The sequence below is a fragment of the Lipotes vexillifer genome, unplaced genomic scaffold, assembly GCF_000442215.2.
Source record: "Lipotes vexillifer unplaced genomic scaffold, Lipotes_vexillifer_v1.1 scaffold493, whole genome shotgun sequence".
Lineage (NCBI taxonomy): Eukaryota > Metazoa > Chordata > Mammalia > Artiodactyla > Lipotidae > Lipotes > Lipotes vexillifer.
In genome coordinates, this window is record NW_006786277.1 from 650,659 (window position 1) to 670,910 (window position 20,252).

Here is a 20,252-nt window from a genome sequence, read left to right on the forward strand (position 1 = left end):
GATTTTAAAAAACCCTTCAGAAAGTAGGAATAGAGGGAACTTACCTCCACATAATAAAGGCCATATATGACAAACCCAGATCCAACATCGTTCTCAATGGTGAAAAACTGAAACAATTTCCACTAAGATCAAGAACAAGACAAGGTTGCCCACTCTCACTACTATTATTCAACATAGTTTTGGAAGTTTTAGCCACAGCAATCAGAGAAGAAAAAGGAATCCAAACTGGAAAAGAAGTAAAACTGTCACTGTTTGCAGATGACATGATACTATACATAGAGAATCCTAAAGATGCTAACAGAAAACTACTAGAGCTAATCAATGAATTTGGTAAAGTAGCAGGATACAAAATTAGTGTGCAGAAATCTCTTGCATTCCTATACACTAAAGATGAAAAATCTGAAAGGGAAATTAAGGAAACACTCCCATTTACCACTGCAACAAAAAGAATAAAATACGTAGGAATAAACCTACCTAAGGAGACAAAAGACCTGTATGCAGAAAAATATAAGACACTGATGAAACAAATTAAAGTTGATACAAACAGATGGAGACATATACCATGTACTTGAATTGGAAGAATCAACATTGTGAAAATGACTATACTACCCAAAGCAATCTACAGATTTAATGCAATCCCTATCAAACTACCCATGGCATTTTTCACAGAACTAGAACAAAAAATTTCACAATTTGTATGGAAACACAAAAGACCTTGAATAGTCAAAGCAATCTTGAGAAAGAAAAACAGAGCTGGAGGAAACAGGCTCCCTAATTTCAGACTATACTACAAAGCTACAGTAATCAAGACAGTATGGTACTGGCACAAAAACAGAAACATAAATCAATGGAACAGGATAGAAAGCCCAGAGATACACCCACGCACATATGTTCACCTTATTTTTGATAAAGGAGGCAAGAATATACAATGGAGAAAAGACAGCCTCTTCAATAAGTGGTGCTGGGAAAACAGGACAGCTACATGTAAAAGAATGAAATTAGAACACTCCCTAATACCATACACAAAAATAAACTCAAAATGGATTATGGACCTAAATGTAAGGCCAGACACTATAAAACTCTTAGAGGAAAACACAGGCAGAACACTCCATGACATAAATCACAGAAAGACCCTTTTTGACCCACCTCCTAGAAAAATGGAAATAAAAACAAAAATTAACAAATGGTACCTAATGAAACTTTAAAGCTTTTGCACAGCAAAGGAACCACAGACATGACGAAAAGACAATCCTCAGAATGGGAGAAAATATTTGCTAATGAAGCAAGTGACAAAGGATTAATCTCCAAATTAACATTCAGCTCATGCAGCTCAATATCAGAAAAACAAGCAACCCAATGCAAAAATGGGCAGACCTAAATAGACTTTTCTCCAAAGAAGATACAGAGATTGCCAACAAATACATGAAAGGATGTTCAACATCACTAATCATTAGAGAAATGCAAATCAAAACTACAATGAGGTTACGTATTGCCCTATGTGTATGGCTAGAAGCTTTTGCAACTGAGGTCTGCCCTACTTTTCATGCTAATGGTAATGCTTGTCCCCCTAATGCAGCTGTAAACTTTATAAGCCCATAGGTAGACAGCATCACAAAATATTTACCCCTCCCCACTGGAAAAAAAAAAAAAAAAAACTACAATGAGGTATAACCTCATACCAGTCAGAATGGCCATCATCAAAAAATCTACACACAATAAATGCTGGAGAGGGCATGGAGTAAAGGGAACCCTCTTGCACTGTTGGCTGGAATGTTAATTGATTCAGCCACTATGGAGAGCAGTACGGAGGTTCTTAAAAAACTAAAAATAGAACTACCATACAACCCAGCAATCCCACTACTGGGCATATACCCTGAGAAAACCATAATTCAGAAGTAGTCATGTACCACAATGGTCATGGTGGCTCTATTTACAATAGCCAGGACATGGAAGCAACCCACGTGTCCATCATCGGATGAATGGATAAAGAAGATGTGGCACATATATACAATGGAATATTACTCAGCCATAAAAAGAAACAAAATTGAGTTATTTGTAGAGAGCTGGATGGACCTAGAGTCTGTCATACAGAGTGAAGTCAGAAAGAGAAAAACAAACACTTTATGCTAATGCATATATATGGAATCTAAAAAAAAAAAAGTTTCTGAAGAACCTAGGGGTAGCACAGGAATAAAGATGAAGACATAGAGAATGGACTTGAGGATACGGGGAGTGGGAAGGGTAAGGTGGGATGAAGAGAGTGTCATGGACATATATACATTACCAAATGTAAAATAGATAGCTAGTGGGAAGCAGCCGCAGAGCACAGGGAGATCAGCTCGGTGCTTTGTGACCAGCTAGAGGGGTGGGATAGGGAGGGTGCGAGGGAGATGCAAGAGGGAGGAGATATGGGGATATATGTATATGTATATGTATAGCTGATTCACTCTGTTATAAAGCAGAAACTAACACACCATTGTAAAGCAATTACACTCCAATAAAGATGTTAAAAAAAAAGAATTTGAGAAACTGGCATAGAATTGTAAGTATTAAAAGATGATTCAATGCTGTACTTTATATTTACTGAAAAGTATTTTCAAAGCTGAATAACTACAGGTAATTTGTATGTAGTAAACATTTAGAAACAGATTACAATGTAAGGGTTGATCCTCTTAAGTAACGTTAATGAGTTTTAGCCAAATATAACTTTATTATATAAATAATTAGTTTATATTCAACTCTACTATTTAAATACTATTCTGGGCATTTTAAATCACCTATTCTATTTTCCTGGTTTTTAAAATTTTTAAACAAGCAAAATACACAAATGAAAAATAATCTAACAAAAACTTAATGCCATAATAAAATCATTTTATTAACATTTTTATATGCTTCACATACATACACATTTGTAAATATTGAAAAATGGTGTCCATATTATTTGCATTCTGCTCATTTCAGCAGTGAAAAAGATAGCTACAATGTAGTATGAAATGTGCTCTAATGCTATGTCCCAAGAGAGAGCACCTAAGGGAGACCCGGGGGTTGTGAGTGGGTGTGGGCGCTTAAGAGGTTTTCTGAAGGAGATAACTGAACTAATTCCCCTCTCCCCATAACGCTTTTAATCTATAGTCATAACCCAACTTATACATGCCTCTGAGTTACTGAGATTTTTCCCAAAGTGATTTGCCAAACAGATTTTAAAAACTCTACACTCCCAATCATGACATATAAAAAGAAAATCACACTTAAGCCCATCATAGTCAAATTGCTAAAAGTCAAAGACAATGAAAGATCTTAAAGGTAACTAGAAACAGAGGTCCCTTGTCATTAAGGGAGCAATAATAAGACTGATGGATGACTTTTCAACGGAAACTCTATTAGATGGAATGCAAGGGAATAATGTCCTTAAAGTATTAAAAGGAGAAAAACTTCAAGACAGAATTCAACACCCACAGAAACCATCCTTCAAAAATGAAGAAGAAATAAACATACTTGCGATTACAAGAAAACAAATTTAAGAGAATTGTTGCCCAAATATCTGTATTGTGAGAGGTACTGTCAGGAGTTCTTCAGCTATACTGAAGGGGATCCTAGCTGGAAAAATGAAGTTACAGGAGGCAATGAAGAACACCAGAAAGGTGAATATGAGAGTAAGTATAAATAAATATTAACTGCTTAAAATGACGAATATCATGATGCTGTGTGAGGATTTTAAAATGTATATACAATAGTATATGTGATAATGATACAAAGGAGGATAAATGGAATTAAACTGTTATAAGATTCTTGCATTGATTAGGAAATGGTAGCAGTATTAATTTAAGTATTAGTTTAAGAAATCATATTGTAATTTCTAGAGCAGATAAATAATGTAAAAATAAAAACCTAATAGATCAGGAAAATTGAAAGGAATTGATTAATTGAAGGAAGTCAAGAAAGGAGGAACTTAGAAACAAAGAAGAGATGAGACAAAGGGAAAATAAATGGCTCGATGTTAGTTTAAAATCCAACTAAATCAACTATACATTAAAGACTCATATTTATCTTGATCCACAGGAAAATATAAGAAGTATCAATATTACGCACAAAATAACATAGCTTCAATATCAAGAAATGACAACTAAAAGAAGGCCATTCAACAATTTAGAGGGTGGGTGGGTTTAACACATGTCTTAGTAAGTTATAGAATTATCAGACAAAAATATCAGGAAGGACATAGAAGATCTGATCAACCAATATAAATTATTTGATACATATAGAGACATATCAAAGAGTTCATCCAACAACAGAATAATGTTCTATATGTGTGTTAATGGACCATTTATCAAATTGGACCATATGCTGAGCCAGAAAGCAGCAAATTTCAAAAGACTGAAATCACACAGTGTATGTTCTTTGATCATAATGAAATTAAAGTAGAAAAAAAAAGATAAATATAAATAAAACAATCCCAACTGTTTGAAAATTAAGTAATTTATCCATTGGTCAAAGATGAAACCACAAAGATTTTATAAATATCTTTAACTGAATGATAATGAAAAAGTTACCAAAACATTTGAGTAATACAACTAAAGCACTGCTCAATATAGAGTTATAGTTTTAAATGCATACAGTAGAAAGGAAAAAAGTTAAAAATTAGTGATTTAAACTTCTATCACAAGAATCTCACAAAGAAATAACAAAATAAATTCAAAGATTATAGAAGAAAAAACAATAATAAGAAAAAAAATTGATGAAAGAAATCAGGTAATGACAGAGAAAACAGACAAATCAAAAAGGTTCTTATTTGAAAAGATTAATAAAAGTGATACCCCCTTAACAAGATATATCAAGAATGAAAAACTGGAACCCACTATGATCTTGCAAATGTTAAAATATAATAAATATATTATAAATAGCTTTATGCCAATGCATTTGAAAATTCTGATAAAATAAGCAAAACAGTTGAGAAAACTTAACAAAACTTCCACAGGAAAAAATGAAAAAGTTTAATAAAACATATCTACTAAATGAATTGAATAGGTAATTAAAAACATTCCTTCACTACTGTGTAGCACAGGGAACTATATTCAATATCCTTTTATAAACCATAATGGAAAAGAATATCTATCTATCTATCTATCTATCTATCTATCTGAATCACTTTGCTGTACACCAGAAACTAACACGACATTGTAAATCAACTATACTTCAATTTAAAAAAAAAAAAAAAACTTAGAAAAAAAATTCCTTCAAAGAACACTTCAGGACCAGATGATTTCCCAAGTGAATTATCCAAGAATTTGAGAAAATGTAATAGTAAAATTCCATAGACTCTTCCAAAAAGTAGTAAAATGAAGGATACTTTCCAATTTGTTTTATGTGGCCAGCATAACATTGATATATCAACGTGTCAAAGACATTACAAGAAAGAATAATTACAGGCCAATACCTCTCAAAAAATACATGTTAGAAAAAAAGGTTAAAGAAAAACGTTTAGGTGATACAAACAAAATTTATTTAACATTTCATGAAGTGGACCATCTCCTTTCAGAGAACTACCAAATGGGGCAGAAGGCAAGAAGCTTTTATAGGATAAAGAATAAAGAACAAGGAAGAGACAAATAGAAAATGACTGATTGCTGGGGCCACATAGTTAACCTTGTTTTGGGTAAGAAGCCCCAGGTTGGCTTGGTGTTTGGGGATTGGCTGACTGAGTATACTGTGTTTCTGGTCAAGGGGAGCATTTACAGGAAAACACTAAATGCAAATGTTATCTAAGTTCTTTTCAGCTTGCTGAATTGTTGCCCCCATCAGTACTTGCTCCATCTTGGGCCTAGAAAGTTATTTCAGCACAAGACACTAAAATACTAAATAAAATATTCAAATAGAACCCAGTAAAAAAAAAAAAAATATATATATATATATATATATATATAAAATGTATTATGTTTATTATGATGAATATTTATTCTACTAGTTTAAAGTTTATTTACCATTCAGAAATCAATGTAATTATCATCATTATTAGAATAAAGAAGAAAATTCATATATCATCTGAATAAAATCAGAAAGATCATTTGATAAAAATTAGCACACTAACAAAAAAAAAAAGTAATTTCTCATTGGTTTGGAAAAGAAGGGAACTTCCTTAACCTGATAAAAGCTATTGACAACTGTCTTACTGCTGCCATCCTACTTAATCTGGTTAAACACCAAGCAAAATGTTCTACTGAGGTAAGAATAAAACAATGATGTACACTATCATCACTTCTATTCAATATTTCTACTTCAGCCTTAGTCACTGTAATATGAAAAGGGGAAAAATATATAAAATATAGAAAAGACAAATTTAAAACTGTCATTATTAGTGCAAAGCATGATTGCATACATAGAAAACCCAAAAGAATTTACAAATAGAACTAATAAGTAAATGAACAAGGTCACTGCTCATTATAGATAACATATATAAATGCCAATTTGAATTTCTTCTTACTAGCAACTAAAACTAAATGAACATTTAAAAATTCACTTATAATTGTACCAAAGTACTACATAGTTATATATTTAATGAATTATATGTACAACCTTTACCTTAAAAAACCCCAAGAAAACAAATGCTGAGAGAAGTTTGATTCAATTGTTGATTGAAATGTACATATCTTTTTCATGCATTGGAAAACTCAATATTTTAAAGACGCCAATACCCTCCAAATTGATCTACAAATTCAATACAATCCCTATTAAAGTTCCAGTGTGTTTTTGTGTGTATGTGAAAATCAGTCAGGTGAATTGAAAATTTATATGAAAAAGCAGAAAACCTAGAATACCCAAGAAAATACTGAATTTCAGGAGCAAAGAAATGGAGGAAGTACATTACCAGATCTCAGAACTAATTTTACAACTACTGTAAAGTCAGGGTAGTATTGGCACAAAGATAGACAAATCAAAATGAGTAGACTCCTACATATATGGTTCCTGATTTATGGCACAGGCACCACTGCAGTTCATTAGGAAAGGTTGATATTTTCTATGGCTCCTTATCAATCTGATATCCATTTGAAAAAAATACTAAGCACTACCTCACACAATACACAAAAATTAATTTGAGATAGACTCATACAAGTGAAAAGTATAAAAATCAAGTTTCTAGAAGGAAGAGAAGGAAGAGAAGAACTTCGTAACTTTGGGGTAGACAAACATTCTCAAACAAGACACAATAAACTTTAAACCTAAAAGGATAGATTAATAAATTGAACTTCATTAAAATTAAGACCTTCTGCTTATCAAAAAATGGCATCAAGAGAATGAAAAGGTAAAACATGAAGACAGTCTCTTCAATAAGCTGTGCTGGGAAAACTGGACAGTTACACGTAGAAGAATGAAATTAGAACATTTCCTCACACCATATAAAAAAAAAATCCAAAATTGATTAAAGACCTAAATCTAAGAACTGAAACCATAAAGAATCACTATTGATTCACTATTGAATCACTATTCTCTCTCCTAGAAGAGAACATAGGCAGAACACTCTTTGACATAAATCACAGCAATATTTTTTCAGATCTGTCTCCTAAGGCAAAAGAAATAAAAGTAAAACTAAACAAGTGGGACCTAGTTAAACTTAAAAGCTTTTGCACAGAAATGGAAACCACTGACAGAATGAAAAGACAACTTACCAAATGGGAGAAAATATTTGTAAATGATATGACTGATAAGGGGTTAATATCTAAAATATACAAACAGCTCATACAACTCCATATCAAAAAACAAACAAACCCAATTAAAAAATGGGCAAAACACCTGAATAGACATTTTTTTCCAAAGAATACATACAGATTGCTAAAAGGCACATGAAAAGTGTTCAACATGGCTAATGATTAGAGAAATGCAAGTCAAAACCACAAGATATCACTTCACAGCTCTCAGAATGACTATCATCAGAGTCTACAAATAACAAATATTGGCAAGGATGTGGAGAAAAGAGAACACTTGCAGACTACTGGTGAGAATGTAACTTGGTGCAGCCACTATGGAAAACAGTGTGAGGTTCCTCAGAAAGCTAAAAATAGAACTACCATATGATCCAGCAATTTCACTCCTGGGTATATATCTGAAAAAAACAAAAACACTAACTTGAAAAGATACATGCACCCCAACATTCATAGTAGCATTATTTACAATAGCCAAGATATGGAAACAACCCAAGGGTCCATCAATAAATGAATGGATAAAGAAATTATTATATGTGTGTGTGTGTGTGTGTATATATATATATATATATATATATATATATACACACACACACATATAATAATTTCTTTATACACACACACACACACACACACACACACATACATGCACACAATGGAATACTACTTGCCCATAAAGAAGAATGAAATTTTGCCATTTGCAACAACATGGAAGGCCCTGGAGGGTATTATGCTTAGTGAAGTAAGTCAGATAGAGGAAGACAAATACTGTATGTTATCATTTATATGTGGAATCTGAAAAATAAAACAAACACATATATAACAAAACAGAAACAGACTCATTGATATAGAGAACAACTAGTGGTTACCAGCGGGGAGAGGTAAGTGGGGAGGGGCAAGAGAGGGGTAGGTGTACAAACTACTAGATATAAAATATATAACCTACAGGATATATTGTATAGCACAGGGAAATAGAGCTATTATATTGCAAAAAGTTTAACTGGAGTATAATCTATAAAATATTGAATCACTATGCTTTACACCTGAAACTAATATACTGCTATAAATCAACTTCAATTATTAAAAAAAAAGCAAAGCATGAACTGGCAGAAACAGTTTATAATGCACTTCTGGAAGTTTTTATATCCAGAATTATTGAATAAATCAATTAGAAAAAGACAGACATAATTCTAAAATATGACAACACATTTGAGTTTTTATTTTCAAAGATCTAACTGGCTTTTATTCAAAATTGCTTGGTCATTATTTATACCATCTTATTCCCTTTATATATTTACAGGCTTCTTTTATTCCTGAAGAAATTAAATATAGTTATTTTATACTCTGTATCTGCTAATTGAAATATCTGAATTTCTTGATGGTTTGTTTTTGTTGTGATTTTGACAATGCCCTGTTTCCCTTCCCCTCACCTCACACAATCAGGAAGGTTATCTGTAGATTATATGAGGCCTGGGTTGAAGCCCTGTTGCTCTAAGATGAGCTTCCTTTGCTGCAGTTAGTCCCAAAGGGACGCTACCAATCTGGAACTACTTTAAATTAAGTTCCTTGATTCAGATTTTTAAGACCGCAAAAAGGGTGGATTTAGACTGGAAACATCTGTCGTGTAAGGGCTAGGTTGTGGTTACAAATTCTCAAGGACGATTTTATTTTCTTACCACCTAGTGCCAAGATCAAGTCAGGCAAGTTTTCCAGCTGTCCCCTCCTGTGTAGTGGGCTTATTTCTCACCCTCTCTTACACTGACTGAAGGGGTCCAGCTTTATGTGGCGTCCCCTATGAGGCTACCCACCTGCTTCCTCTTTTATTATAACGTTCCTCAGATTCCTTCCTTCTGTGTCAGCTCAGAAATGAATTAAAGCAAATAAATATTCTATGCAGATTTTTAATAATTTCAAGTGTGAGGGGCTTTCAAAGTATTTCTTTTACCACACTACTAAAAACAGAGTTGTATTTTACATAATCTGAATAGGGTTTGAACCATAAGCAAGGGTATCTTCAGCTAGTAAGTGGCAGAGCCAGGATTTGAATGCAGACAAATTAACTCCAGACTGTGTTCTTAACCACTACTCAATTTTGTATGTAGATTTCTTGACATGGTTACTAGAGAATTAATGGAAATTTGATAAATATTGAATAATGGCATTGCTAATTAAAGACCAAATAACTGGTTATAAATAATAACAATAACTATTGTTATCATAAGTAATAACACTCAAGTGATTATAGAAGTGAAAGTAGTTGAGTAAAGAAAATCAAGGAACCATGTCTTAGATGGATTCTCCATATGTTGCTATGTTCACCCAAGATTGCATCAGGAGAAATGCTCTTGGTTTTGGATCCACCATCTGACAGTAAATCATCAAACACGCATTAATATCTTTTTGATCCTTCCTTGAAGCTAGGCACTTTGTTGTGTATAATTTAACTTCTTATATACTCATATTATTTGTAGAATAAAATATTTTTTACATTTTGACTTTCCTCCTCCTAAATCAAAATAAATCTTTCATTTTTGCAATTTGAATTTTTGTAAAACATTTATGAAACTACCATAATTTGATTACATTCTCCATTGAAATTTTGGTATGTAATTCTGCTGTTTAAACTTTTCCCTTTCAGAGATCTCATCAAGTTTCTAATAGTCTTGTCAAGCAGAGATTTTTCCGCATAAGTTTAAAAGAGTACTATATGTTCCAGTAATTTGAGCTTTCATGGATAGATGGTTGAGAAAAAAATCCCAATATATAATATTTTAATATGATAATGAAAGTGCATTCACATTCATGTATAGTTTAAAAACCTTTAGCATGTAATTAAAACTTGGTTTTAGTTGTTTTGAATACATTTTTTGATTCTAAAATTTTTAAAGAGTAGAAATAGTCGCCCAAACCACAACTCTAGATGCTGAAACTAACCAGACTCCAATATGAATATAGAAATGGAAATAATATGTAATTTAAGTACAATGACATAAAATTTAGGTGGCTTTAGATTTTTTTGGCTAAATGCTATATTGTTATTCCAAAAGACTCACCGGATGTCTGGCCTTGGGCAAAGAGTAGACTGAGAGTTGGGGAACATTAAATAGAAGAGTCACAAAATATGCAAGGTAACATTTTTATAATAAAAAAAATCTAATGTTAACTCTCTTCCACCAAAGAGGTTAACATTTTCTCTAGAATACTTTTTTGTTGTTGTTTCATCATAAAATATAATTTTTCTACTGGTTATCTCAGGCTCACAGTTACCTAGAGAAAGAGATGAATTTGAGGCTTGCCTTAGAGACACTACATTTTATAGCGATGAATAATTCAAATAAATGCTTTGGTAAAGCAAATAGTTTGAGAAACAATGAAAGGAAAGAATGCAAGTTACCTTATTGCTATCATTTCAAGTTATAAAACATTAATTCACTAAAAAAAAAAGTGGATATAATTTTCACTACACTTTCACTTACGGTTTTCACCGACAAAAAAAGAAAAAAGAAAGTCCAAGAGGTTTCCATAGAGGATCGAGAGGGCTTCAGATAAAAATTAAAATTCCTGCTAAAAACATATAAGCATATCTTGGTTAAAACATATAACCAAGAGATTGTACCCACTGGAGGACAGAGGAGACTATTAAACTAGAAAAACAGGAAGCACCTTGCTCAATATGAGCAATAGGTTAGAAAGTCTGTCTTTCTAGTTCTAATACATAGTATCTCTTTTTTTCCCACCTGGATTTGCCAAATGGGGAACAACAAGGCATTTTTGGACATGGATTATTAATGGACACATATCTACACTGATATTTCCCCTACAACGTAAGCCAGCCTGTTCACTAGGAAGATCACATCAGTACCCGGAAGAGTTGTTCTTGAGCAGAGCTTAGTCGCTGAAAGTAGCCATGCCTATGTAGAGTTCTCTCCCTTGTTTTATAATGGGATCGTTCTTCCACTGGAAGCCAAAGGAGCCCAGTATTAGCTGACGGGCTTTCATTTGAAACAGTTATCTTTGAAGTAATTTCCCCAACGAATTCTTTTGCTGCGATCAGTTAACCTGAGGTTAAGAGAAGAAATAACTCCAATAAACAACTGCCGATCGAGCACAATTATACACTGCGATGGCAGCAATTCTAGACCATAAAAGAATTTCCAATGTCTGAAATCAAAATATGAGTATGAAGATTATTTTCCATTCAGTCATTATTATCTTCTTTGGATTAAAAGTTTCAGTTTCACCAGATTCCTCAGATCTGTTTCTTTTTAGTATTTTGTTTAAAAGTTGCCCTTTTTTCTCCCACTAGTTTTGCTTCCCAGAACAAATATGCATTTCCACTAACCACGGCCCGCAGTTTGGCTGGTTCCTGAGCAAAGGTCTTAGTGCCTGCTTGTACTCAGTAACTTTTCAAAAGGTAGAAAACCAGCTTCTGGCTTAGAGGGAAAAAAGTTTACACTCTCTTTGACCTGTGTATAATGCATGTCTGCATTCAGGATATTAGTCCATCAATTATTTGAGAACTTAAAAAGCAAGGGACTCTCCCTCAGCCTCCCATGGCAGCTATGTCTGTGGGCTCACCTGATTTTAATATATTAGGCCCCCTTTCCTCACTTTCTGCACCACATCATTATGTAGTTGTCCTTCTTTGCCTCTTGTAATAGTCTTTATTTTAAAGTCTGTTTTGTCTGATATGAGAATTGCTACTCCCGCTTTCTTTTGGTTTCCATTTGCATGCAATATCTTCTTCCATCCCCTCACTTTCAGTCTGTATGTGTCTCTAGGTCTGAAGTGGGTCTCTTGTAGACAGCATAGGTATGGGTCTTGTTTTTGTATCCATTCAGCCAGTCTATGTCTTTTGGTTGGAGCATTTAATCCATTTATATTTAAGGTTATTATCGATATGTATGTTCCTATTTCCATTTATTTAAGTGTTTGGGGTTTGTTATTGTAAGTCTTTTCCTTTTCTTGTGTTTCCTGCCTAGAGAAGTTCCTTTAGCATTTGTTGTAAAGCTGGTTTGGTGGTGCTGAATTCTCTTAGATTTTGCTTGTCTGTAAAGGTTTTAAGTTCTCCGTTGAATCTGAATGAGATCCTTGCTGGGTACAGTAACCTTGGCTGTAGGTTTTTGCTTTTCATCACTTTAAATATGTCCTGCCACTCCCTTCTGGCTTGCAGACTTTCTGCTGAAAGATCAGCTATTAACCTTATGGGGATTCCCTTGTGTGTTATTTGTTACTTTTCCCTTCCTGCTTTTAATATTTTTTCCTTGTATTTAATTTTTGATAGTTTGATTAATATTTGTCTTGGCATGTTTCTCCTTGGATTTATCCTGTATGGGACTCTCTGCACTTCCTGGAATTGATTGACTATTTCCTTACCTATATTAGGGAAGTCTTCAATGATAATATCTTCAAATATTTTCTCTGTCCCTTTTATTTCTCTTCTTCTTCTGAGACCCGTATAATTCGAATGTTGGTGCATTTAATGTGTTCCAGAAGCCTCTCAGATTGTCCTCAATTGTTTTAATTTCTTTTTCTTTATTCTGCTCTGTGGTAGTTATTTCCACTATTTTGTCTTCCAGGTCACTAATCCATTCTTCTGCCTCAGTTATTCTGCTATTGCTTCCTTCTAGAGAATTTTTAATTTCTTTTATTGTGTTGGTCATCACTGTTTGTTTGCTCTTTAGTTCTTCTAGGTCCTTGTTAAATGTTTTTTGCATTTTGTCTATTCTATTTCCAAGATTTTGGCTCATCTTTACTCTCATTACTCTGAATTCTTTTTCAGGTAGACTGCCTATTTCCTCTTCATTTGTTTGGTCTGTTGGGTTCTTACCTTGCTCCTTTATCTGCTATGTATTTCTCTGTCTTCTCATTTTGCTTAACTTATTGTGTTTGGGGTCTCCATTTAGCAGGCTGCTGGTTCATAGTTCCTGTTGTTTTTGGTGTCTGTCCCCAGTGGCTAAGGTTGGTTCAGTGGGTTGTGTAGGCTTCCTGGTGGAGGGGACTGGTGCCTGTGTTCTGGTGGATGAGGCTGGATCTTGCCTTTCTGGTGGGCAGGACCATGTCCAGTGGTGTGTTTTGGGGTGTCTGTGATCTTATTATGGTTTTAGGCAGCCTCTCCGCTAATGGGTGGGACTGTGTTCCTGTCTTGCTAGTTGTTTGTCATGGGGTGTCCAGCACTGTAGCTTGCTGGTCGTTGAGCGGAGCTGGGTCTTAGCATTGAGATGGAGATCTGTGGGAGAGCTTTCTCTGTTTGATATTATGTGGGGCCAGGAGGTCTCTGTTGGACCAATGTCCTGAACTTGGCTCTCCCACCTCAGAGGCTCAGGCCTGACACCCGGCCAGAGCACCAAGACTCTGTCAGCCACACAGCTCAGAAGAAAAGGGATAGAAAGAAAGAAGAAAGAAAGAAAGAAAGAGAAAGGAAGGAAGGAAAGAAGCAAGGGAGAATGAAAGAGAAAGAGAGAAAGAAAGAATAAAATTATTAAAATAGAAAAAAATTATTAAAAATAAAAAATATAAAAGTAATTTAAAAAAGAATGAAAGAAAGAAGAGAGCAACCAAACCAGAAAACAAATCCACCAATGATAACAAGCACTAAAAGGTATACTTTTTATTTCCTTTGTGTTAGTTTAGCTTCACTTGCTCACAGGGTACAGTGTTGAGAGATTCATTTTCATAGGCTTTAAGAATTGTGTTGGAAACCAGAATGAGTGAAAGGGCCAAGGATCATTTTTGCAAAATCTCTGTATTTGAGGTTCTGGAGGAAGGAGCAGGAGGGAGTCAGCATCCAGAATATATGTAGAATTTGGGACCTATGGTGTGTCAAGTGGGTCGTTTGGAGTTTGTTTGCACACAATGTTCATGTACCCTGGGTGAAAAATGTCAGGAGAGTTAAGGTCAGTGTTCAAACTCTCAGAGCACCAAAATTAAGACCCATGAACATTTAATTCCATTAGGAAGTTTATATATATGTGTGTGTTTGTGTGTGTTTGTGTGTGTGTGTGTGTGTGTGTGTGTGTGTGTGTATTCCCCATATGCAGACCATCCTAAAAAACATTAGGGTGCATTTTCTTACTGTGCTCTTTCCAGCTATGTGTTATTACCGTCCCATGTAAATTCCCTGACTTTATTCTCAGCTTGCATCTCCTGACTTTCAGAGGTCCTTGCCTCCTTCCTTAATCTATTTAATAACTGTCTGACTTCACGAGATCTAGTTTTCAAGTCCCATGTCTTCCAGGGCCTTCTTGGACCCCTGCAGCTTGCAGAGAGCTCTCAGCCTTCACTATCCTCTTCTCCAGCACCACTGTCTGTTCCCCTCAGTTCATCCTTTAAAGGTAGATTGCACTATAACATCATGATTTATGGATCCATCATCTCCTCAGCTAGATTGTACATTTTTGAATGGCAATGATAAATTAACTTACCTGTCTTTCATAAAATATGGTTTCTATAATAGATCAAATCATTTGTTATATCCTCAATACATATTTGATGAATAAATGCATGAATGATAAAAGATCAGTTTTGAGCACCATCTCAGGGAAAGGCTACCACCTCAAGATGAGATTTTGCTTTTCTTTCTGGTATTGACGCTTCTACTGGTGATGTCAAGGGTTGGAGTGGGGGAGGTGTTGTGATGGGACCCCTCCTCCCCAGAAAGAGCATTAGAAGGAACGAGGAATGCAGCTACTGCAGTGTGGTAAACCATGGGATGTCAGGGGCAGAGGAATAGTGCCTGATCCCAAATGCCCAGACAGATGTAGACCACAACTCCTCCTCTGCAGATGGAACGTAAGAGCAGCCTCACAGGAAAAATACAGAGTGGAGAAAAAGAACAGGAGAATTCAGAAATAAAACTGGGTGGGGGCTTGAAGCCATACACCATAACTAGAGTCTGGATGGTTAACTCCTACAATTTCAGTAGGAATTAAGAAAGAAAAGTTATTTAGAAGTGTCTTGTCTTTGATAACGAAAGCAGTTGTGCTATCCAATAGTTGTTAATATTTATTGAATACTTACTATGTCCCAAGGCTCTTAAGTATATTGTATTGTAGGTAATATTATATAATTACATTCATTTTAAAGATAAGAAATCTGAGGCACAGAAATATTAAGTCACTTGCTCAAGGTCAAACAGCTGATAACTGGAAGAAGCAGCATGTGAACCCAGGTCAAAATAGAAAATCTGTTGCTGCGAATATAGATTTAAGTTTTGTTACACAGCTAATTATAAAAAAACACAGTTTTGCTGACTAAATGGCAATTAGTTTATAGCCCACTTTCCCCCCAAATCTTCAATACTGTTCCACCAGATTCCATGATTAAATGTCAAACTATAAAAATTAAGGATAGGCAAAACTTGTGGCAGTTAGAATTCTGAGAATATCCAGACAATTTTTTTCAAATGTTTTGGGTTTGGCAAAGCCTCCTAACACATTTTGCCAAGTCTTTTTCTCCTTAATTTTTAAATCCCTGTATATTTCAAGTGAAATATAATACATTTCTGATTCATTTACACTGAGCTCATCAAAACTTTGGTAAGAGTTATCTTATGGAAAAAGCCCTTTTCACCCTTGAGGAAATCATGTTTTACTCATATCTAACTGCATCCAATGCATAAAGTTCAAGATGTCTTCTAACATTCAACAAAGCTAAAGTGGCTTCTAAGACTGGAAAACCAATCAACTACTAGGTTAATTTACAGTGGCATCGTTAGGGGAATCTATCAATGGACGATGGCCTTGTTTGAACCTGTGACCTATGGTGTATTTTGGTAATGTAATAATGAAAACAGGGATAAAAAAGGAGTACATAAAAGCAGCATTTTCATACAAAACATTTCTGTACACATCTACCTGAATTGCATTCAGTTGTAAGGTATCTTAACTATCCAAAATCAAACTCTTTAAAAAACTAACTGATAAATAAATAAATAAATCTTTAAATTGCCTAAAAATATGTAGAAAAGAAATGCATTTTTTTATCACACTTTGAGGCTCAACAATAATGTCAGGTTCTAAGTATTCAAAGTATTTTGATTTCATCGCTATCTTTCTTAGTAATCAAAGAGATACCTCTCAGGTCCTTGTTAAGGTTGTCTCAGTCACCTAGTGAAAGGTCTCTTGGTTGCTTCCAACTTTTAGCAACTTTGAACAAAGCTGCTATAAACCTTCATGTGGAGCTTCTTGTGAGGATAAGTTTTCAAATACCTAGGAGTGTGATTAGTAGGTTTTATGCTGAGCATATGTTTACTTTTGTAAGAAACTGCCAAAATGTCTTCCAAAGTGCCTCCTTTACTTTGTGATAGTGATTTATCTTTAAATGCCATCTTAAGTTACCTGTAGTATAGCAATTAGAAAATGCTCATTTTTGTATTATTCGTTCTTTGTGAATTGTACAATTATGTTTGCGTGTGTATGTCTTTGTGTGTGTGATAGCGTGTGTGTGATAGTGTGTGTCACAATGGTAGTGATGCAAGAACAGCTCCTCTCCCCCTCCCATCCACCTTTTCACCTTCCCTGAACCACAGCTGAGAAATTAACATGAATCTTAAATTCATTGCTTATAATTAGGGATAAGAAAGCATATGAGCTCTCACTCATAGCTGATTAATTCTCAATTTCATAGCTGATTAATTTAATTTATGGTTACAGAATATAATTCTTAAACTATTAATATTTTGTATGTTGTGCTTATTTAACGTTTATTCAACAGCTGCTTATTCGTTTTGTACAATATGTCAAACATTGTATATTTATTCACTCTTTGATTCATGAGATTAAATGCTAGGTTTTTGTAGGACCATGTTAGTCACCTACAAAGCAAAAATAATAATTATCATAAGTAGGGATACACTCTACTTTACCAACTCGAAATGTAGTATTTTATATCTGCAGAGTGTAAGCATAGGTATACTGTAGTCTTATTTAACATAAGAACAAAAGAGTTTCTGTTCTGGGCTTCATTCACTGTTCATACAATATACCATGGACTTTTTCAGTGGTGTTAAACACGTGGGAGGGTATGTGTTTTTTTTCTTGAAACTTTCTCCCCTCTTGCTCTGTTGTTTCCCTTCCTCTGGCCACTCATCTGTGACATTTGTTGGCCCCTCTTCCTCTGCCTGCTTTTTAAATATTGTGTCTCCCATATTTCCTGTCTTAGTAATTCTCGTATATCTCTCAGGATGATCTTATCCACACCCCCAAAGTCTATTCCACATTGAAGAATCACAAATTTATAAACTCTAGTTTCTCCTTCTTTGTCATCCTCTAGACTGGAATTCCATCTGCTTACTGAAAATTTGTCCCTGGAGGTCCTGAAAACAGCACATATTTAACTGGTCTGAAACTGAACTCATTATCTTCCACCAATAGCTACATTTTTCCTCCCTCCCTCCCTCCCTCCCTTTCTTCCCTTTTCTTTCCTTCTTTCTTTGTTGAAATAGATACTTCATGCAACAAGTTAAAAACAAAGTACAATCAATACAAAGTAATTCCTCAAAGACAACTGTTCTCAAGTTACTTGTATGTCCTCCTATAGACATTCAATGCAAATTATATATATATATATATATATATATATATATACACACACACACACATATATGTCTGTTGTCAATTTTTAGCACAATTGATAGCATATACACAATGTTCTGCATCTTGCTTTTCTCATTTAACATATTCTGGAAACCAGTCCATGTCAATAAACACAGACCTGACTCATTGCTTTGAGTGAATACAGCATGTACACATTTATATTGGTAAACATAGCATAACCTATTGATGGACAACTTCATTTGTTTTTGATTTTTGTTACTGTAAAAATGCTAAAATTAATGATGAAATGCATGCTGTGCATGTATCTATAGGTTGAAATCATAGAAAGTAAAATTATTAGTCAAAGGGGAAGTGCATTAAAAATTTTAATGGATATGGATTAACTTAACCCTAGTCCACATCCACATCCGTACCCTGGTCAAACTTTTTTTTTTTTTTTTTTGCGGTACGCGGACCTCTCACTGTTGTGGCCTCTCCCATTGCAGAGCACAGGCCCCAGACGCGCAGGCTCAGCGGCCATAGCTCACGGGCCCAGCCGCTCCGCGGCATGTGGGATCTTCCCGGACTGGGGCACGAACCCGTGTCCCCTGCATCGGCAGGCGGACTCTCAACCACTGAGCCACCAGGAAAGCCCCTGGTCAAAATATTTTTAAAAATATTTTTCAGTTTTTGCATATTTGATTAGATAAAAATGATATCTCAGCATAGATTAATTTTTATTTCTCATCTTGTGGGTGGTTTTTAACATTAATTTTAAATGGTTTCAAATGTCTACTTGTTTTCCTATTTGGTTATTCTTTTTTTCTTCTACATTTGAATAACCTCTTTGTTTATTAAATGCTTCTTGCCTGGAATACCTATTAAAAACACCTTTTTCACAGTTTTTCATTTATCTTTTCCAATTGATTTGGCTTTTTTTCTCTTGCAGGATTAGCTAAATTTTTATGAAATAAAATTAATTTTTCTATACTTTAACAGCTTTAGTGCAAATGTTATACTGGATTTATGAAAAAAAAGTTTTCCCTTTTTTGTAATACTCTGATATGGTGTAAATAATACTAAAGTTACATATTTTTAAAACTTTGGTAGGAGTTTTCTGCTTTTCTAATTGGACCTGTTACTTTGTTGGGTGAGTGAGTCTTTAAATACTTTTCTGTAATTGTTGGTACCTTTCAGTTCTCTAGTTCTTCTTGGGTAGTTTGGTAAAAACAAATTTTCACTTTAATTAGACTTTAAAATATAATTGCTTCAGTTTGAGCAAGACGATATCTTATACTTCTTTTAATTCCCAAGTGTCTGTGATTACTCACTCAGCATTTGTATTTTGTGTATTTGTGATATCTCTATTTATTTAGATGATCTATATTTTTAACATTCTTTGGCATTTTCAAAAACTGCTCTTGGTATCATTTTTATTGCTTTTAAAATGCAATTAATTCTATTTTTATCTTCACCTTTTTCTTCTGTGCTTTCGGTTGATTTTGTTGTTATTTTTCTCAATCCTTTAGTTGAATTTTTATTTATGTTTATGCTTCTTTTATTAATGTGAATGATTAAAGCTATTAATTTTCTCTGATTTTGCTATATATGTTAGGTGTTGATATCTAGAGTTTTCATTATTGTCAAATTCTATACATTTTTTTACATAGTTTATTTCTACTTTGACATATTATTTAAGAGAAGATTTAAGAAATCTTTTAGATTTCCAGGTGGAAGGCTATGTATTGTCTATTTTATTTCATTTTGCTACTAAAGTCTATTTATGTTTTCTTATGGTTAGCAGAATATGCATACTATTTCTACGTTTTGAAAAAATATTTTCTTTATGACCAGTTTTTAACAGTCTGTTTCATGTAACTGCTGAGTCAACTTTGAATTCTCCCCCAAATCCCCTTCTCTTTCCTTTAACCATGGGATACACAGGGGAATTTTAATGTGTCCTGAAATATCATAGGTAGAGTTATCTGATGTGTGTGCCTTCATTAGTTCTTGCTGACCTTCA